We start from the raw sequence: 6308 nt of genomic DNA, 5'->3' as shown, positions 1-6308 counted from the left end.
ATAGATAAATTGGAGGCGGTTGATCCATGGCAAGAACCTCGACTCGGTGGTGAACTGAAGAGTCATTTCTAGGTTGGGTAGCGGTGCTCTGTTTTCCAAGTGTCGTTCTCTCTTTTGATCTAGTTTGACTCACTTGCGTGGATTGTTCTGTATGTTGGTTTCTTACCCTCTATGTTATAAATTCCTTAGCATATGAGAGAATTTGCTTGAATTTTAAATGCATTGCATGTGGCGTTAATGAGATGATTTTATGGATGCACATAAATGAAATTCTAATTACAGTCACAGTATGTGGATCTTATGTAGAATTGGTGTTAACCTGTCTTTTTTTAAGATAGTGAATAGTCGTGCTTGAGCCGCTATGCAAATTTGTTAACTGTGGTTAAGGTTCGACTGTATAAACTATGGTACAAGTTATTTGTGCTATGCATCCAATGCTGCGCTTCTGATTAATTGTGCATAATCCCTAAGATACACATGTTAACGTGTCATGCAACTGTGGCAGACGGATTATTGATTATGTATGATAAATGATTTTTTTTTGAAACGGTAGAGCCTATGGTTCGGGTTATCTAATATATGCATTATGCATTATAGGATGAATTGCATCCATTGAGGCGTTCTAATTATTTATTCGTATTGCATAAGATATATGTCGGTGGTACTTTCGGCCATGACAATAGGAATATGAACATGCTATATGGCAAAGCTAGTTATTGTAAATGGATGACCTGATCTCCATAAATGTTGGATTGAATCCTCAAAGGAGGGATACTCGAATGCGAGATATTGAATAATATTGATTGATTCCTCCTCTGTGATGTGATGTAGGCATGGGTAGAAGTGCTTGTGTTAGCTTTGTTATGAGGTAGTTGTATATGAACGCGTGTGATAACCATTACATCTAAATTTATTACAAGCTAAACTTAGTAAAGGAAACCAATATGTTGCCTTTAATACTGTGGCTAGGAGGTGTCTACTGAAAGAGGACCCAAAGTTGATCATAATTCATGGAACAAGGTACCAATCAACCTTAAGCACAATGCAAGAATAGGATGAAAACCTTAAGCATGACCACCAACTCATCGAATGGCCTTGAGGCTGCAATATGCAAGAAGAGGATGAAAAACATTGACTTTGAAAGCTTTTACAACCAGAGAACCTTAAAACCCCAACTCCCTCCTTAGGACAAGTGTATTTGAGTTTACCAAGAGTTGGCTTCCAACACACCCAACGCTCAATGCCAAACATGACATGGTACACTAATACACAAAGACCGTAAAACCTTTCAACATATCGACAAAGTACACATTCTTCCTTGAAATACACATTCTAAGGAAACCCACAAATGACTTCTCCTCATTTTGAGGATGGTACCTAAGTTAAATTGAATTGCATAGGGATTTCTTAACACAGGGTTCAAAATTATTACAACAATATACTCATTAATCACTAAATATGTCATTTGTAGGTATTGCAGTTAGGTGGGGAGGATAACGCTCATCCATTTTTAAAGCTACACCCAATTAATAAGTTCTCCATGTGCCACAATAAATGCAATTTTTATGACTATAGTGACACATCCCTCGAGATTTCCTTCCACACCAACACTTTTATCCATGAACTAAAGAGCACGACTATTTCATTATTATATTATACATACATGTTAATATAAGCATTAAAATTTGTATTCCTTTGTAAAAAATGCTAGTCCAAGAGATACATTTGATCACCTTGTCTTGTATCCAATATCCAATGTTGACACCTATATCCTTAGATCTAGAGTGAAGGTTTCATTTCTAATGTTGTGTTTGAGCTTAAATTCTAATTAAATATTTGGGTTAGCCAAGGTCATTACTTAACTTAATGGCTTTGCAATATACAATGTATCATATTTTTTTTAAGTTCAATTGGTGAGATATGTCCGGGGGATTGAACTTTCGATCACTTTGATACACAAGGGCTTGCCAACATGCTTTTTTCCAATTGTGCTACTACCCTCAGAAAATATACAATGTATCATATTAACATCCACTTAAACCAAATTGACTTTTGGGACACATGTCTCTTTGATGATGAAGGGAATCCAATTATGTGATGTCAAACACATTCCCTCACAAACACTCACAAAGACCCTACACTTTTTAGGGTTCGAACCTAGGTTGTCTGTTATGAAACCAACTCACAAAAAGATAGAAAAGATAGATCAACAACTTAGAAATCAGCCTCTTCGAGGGGACAACCTCCTTTACATTACACAAAAGAACAATTATTGGATGATACAAATGACAAAGCCTCATTTCTATATATAGGAGTCTAAGGGGTCACAATATAATCAAAGTCAACATAACAATAATAATATAAGGGCACAAAAATAACAATAGCGGGCTTCTATGGGGCACAATAATAACAATATGGGGACAATAAGGGCACAACAATAACAGTAAGGGCCACAATGACACTAGTAATGGGGAATCACTAGTTTTATAGGGACCTAACATTGTCTATATGGAAATTACACTGTATAATTTTGAATTTATTTATTGTAGATTTGTACATAGATGGATATTCCTTTCTTTGCATTTATCTTTTAGACTTCTTGCTTTCACCAATTGATTTAGAGCTTATGGAGTCTCAAGTAGCACCAATCCCCTTGTTTCTATTGGATTGAATAACATGATTTCTCTTTTGAAATCCATAATATCTCATTCACATGCTTCCTATTTCTCCCATAAGAGTTTAGCACAGACTCCATGATCATGTTTGTGTCCCTCTTAATAACGCACTCCTTGGAAGGGGCCATAAAATATTTTATTAGGAATAAACTTGGATGTCTCTTCTTTCTTGCCCTTTGATTCTTCATTCAATCATACCACCCATCAACTTGTTATTTTTCCATTTTTCTTATAATGACCTTTGTTGTTGGGAAGGTGCCTTTCAAGTATTTTGTCTTTGCATATGGATACACATAAAGTATCATTATTTTAATCTAATGGACGTGGTTGTTAAAATCACCAATATTTAATTAAATATGCATTGTTATACCTTTGCTCAAGTAAACTTCAATTCAAATTCTAACACATGTGTGTATACCCTTCCTTGCTTAGTTTGTATATTGTTGTAAGTCCCCAATATATTTATGTTGGCTTTTGAAAGATCATCTCATCCCAAAATAAGTAGGGGGGATTCAATATTCAAATCTAGAGTGGGGTTGAAGAAATGGATATTGAAGATGGATTCAATTATAGAAACTATCTTTTGAAAAAAGGTTAGTTTTGCCCCAAAAAGAAAGTCCCTCCTTTGAGACCTTGCCACAACTTCCATAGTTGTGAAATTTTACAATAATAGAACCTCTAGAGTAGAGGTTTACCATATACTTAGAACTTAGGTTGGAATTGATTTGATTTTTGAACTCTTTAGATGATGACTAGAGATCATTAAATACATAGTTTGAAGCGTTTGCTTGTAGTTATTAATGAACTTGTTAACCATCCATAGATGAATACTTCCCTTGCACATGTGCTTGATTTTGTCAATAATGAAAGAATCCTACTATGTTTTTGGTATATTCGACAAGACTACATCTTTAAAATAAAGAAGATTCAATTCTTAATGCTTTGCAATCCTGTAAGAGGGAGGGACAATCGAAGTCACGCGGGAGGAGGTATTCCCTTTGTTTAGCGAAACTCTACAGAGATAAAGCACTAAATGCAAGATTAACCCCTTGTTTATGTGATAATTAGGGAATATATATCTATTCTCTCAAAGATTAGTCTTATATATTCAAAAAGAATTTCTCATTTATTCTAAATAACACTTAACACTGTTTATAGAATAATTTCTCACCATTACAATCACAATAATCATTTTTCAAGGCAAAAACTACATCAAAACTTTTTGAATATGCAAGTAGATAATCTCCACAAATGAAGATGAAAACATATTTTGAGCATGTTTAAAGTGGATTAAAATATAATAATAAAAGACACAACAAAAATCTTGATACAATAATAGCTCAAATAATTATCTTTAACAAAAATCTATTAAAAATTACTATAAAATTATAAAATGAAATTAACATTAATAAATAATCAATTAATTTATATAAAATCCCAATTTAGTAATGAATAATTACTTAATTCTTTAAGTTCCACTTCAAAGAAAGCATTGACACATCAGCTAGAGAAGGGTGCATTATTGTTTTGGAGTAAGAGAAGGGTGCATTATTGTTTCGGAGTTCTATGTCCGTCGCATCAATATTTTATTTGATGTGCCCAATTATTTTTCCAAAGTAAAACTATTATTCATCTTAAATAATAGAATGTATAATATTTCAAATTCTATAAAATGTATAATATTTAAAATTCTTTGAAAATCCGTTTTACTGAAACACAAATATATGGTCGTCGATGACATGATCGGACAGTAGATATTCTATCCCGCCTTTAAATTCAAATCCTCTTGGTAGTTTGGCACCATTGCGCGTATCCCTCTCAACGAGCTCAGTAGCTCGCATATGAACAATAATGGTTTGCAATCGCATAAACATTGCCCCAGAATCGATCCACGAGCCACCAGATCTATCTCTGCACGACTTCCAACAGTTCATCTGCGTTTCTTCGTGGTCAAAACGATTTCAGAAAAGGTATTTTTCTGCAAGAGAGTGCTAAAATTGCAAAGCGCCATTATTTTCTTGTCGCCGTCATGAATCCTCTACGCCTTGTCCTAATGAAATTATTTAGAGTTCTTGATTGGAAAAATTTGCCATATTTCAACTTTCTGGAAATATTTCATTAAATAAGCTACCGTATTATCTAAAATAAATCTGAAGAAAGAGGCCGTGCTCAAATCAATGTTTTAAGCAGCAAATTTCACAAGGGTTATTTCTGGTTCAGTTATTCTCAGCTTTCAATGGAAAATTTTGACTCTATTTTGGCTTACAGGCAAGATTTCATAAACTAACGCTCTCTATAAATGGACTAGACAAGGTTGTGCTCAAAATTTTGTTTAAAAAATGGCAGAGTTTGGGAAGAAGTTCTTTAAGTTAATGGATCAGCATTCAGATGCATTTCGAGTGGTTTGATTGAATGATTTCTGTCTCAGTTCCGCACATTTAAAAGTTTTGGAGAATGGGAATTGATAATTTTGGTATTTGATGGCGTTCTATTCAAATTACACAGAAGAAGATAGAAAGCTAGGGCTTTTAGAGGCTAAGCGTACACAATGGCACAATCTTTACAGGTTTTCGTGAGATTTTTAAGACAGGCAAATAGGATAGAAAATTAGGGATTTCACTAAGCCAAGAAAGCTAACGCTACATTCTTTACAAATTTACTTCAGAGTTTTGAGATTGAACATTTTTTATGTTCAAGTGGTTCGTAGATATCTTCATGCGGTTTCTATTTCCATGGAACCAAGAATTTGATACCTCAACATGAAATACTGTGCTCCGAAGGGTTTTCCCTTCCAGCTCATCTTTGTGTAATGGAATAGAATCATTAATGCTATTTAATGTCTGGAGAAGTCAAAACTAATGGATCAGGAAGCAGGGGCTATTGGAACGGTTAGTAATTGAGGGAAACACTATCCTTCACAATATAACAACGTAGAGGAAAACTCATGGTACATTTTTGTAGTTTTGGTCAGATTAGGCCATCCAAGCACGCCGTTAGAGATTTCAGAGAGAAGCTCTTTGTTTTCTTTAGCACCGGCTGAAGGGGAGAACTTTTGCCACATTCCGGGGTCATCTTTGTTCATTATAGAAGGAGGTCTTGTAACCTCCTCCAAACTGCCAGTTTCTCTCTTTGAAAGTTTGTATTGAAAACCAGTGCTAGGTCGAAGGTTTACTCATATGAAGGATGCAGAAAATGAGAGTCCTTTAGTGAGTCCATGAAAAAGGCTTGGCGAAGATTTGGGGCAAAATGATACCTGTAGCAGAGCCAACAAAGTTCCAAAATTAGAGCCAACCTCACCAATTAAAATCTGCAAACAACCTGGAATCCTATCTTTAGGACGAGATTGTTTGAAGCACCCCGAAAACTCAAGTATGTTATTACTATGCTACCTTTCTATAGACTGGAATTATTTCTTTTATTGTTGCAATATCCGTGATATAGTCCTGGTTCAAGCAATTGAAAGATAGACTTGATTTTTCTTCTAGTTGATTATGAGACTCTGTACTCAAGGTCATAAGAAAAAAAAATCCAAAACTTTTTAGCTAGTGAAGTATAAGTTCCTGAAAGTTAAATAGTAACTATCTCTATCCAATTACCCACTATGTAGGCAGGCATATCATTGATTTTAGCAAG

The sequence above is a fragment of the Pinus tabuliformis genome, chromosome J (genome assembly GCF_031772625.1).
Source record: "Pinus tabuliformis cultivar Carrire ecotype Pingquan chromosome J, CPIR1, whole genome shotgun sequence".
Classification (NCBI taxonomy): Eukaryota; Viridiplantae; Streptophyta; class Pinopsida; order Pinales; family Pinaceae; genus Pinus; species Pinus tabuliformis.
Note: the sequence above shows the minus strand (reverse complement) of the source record.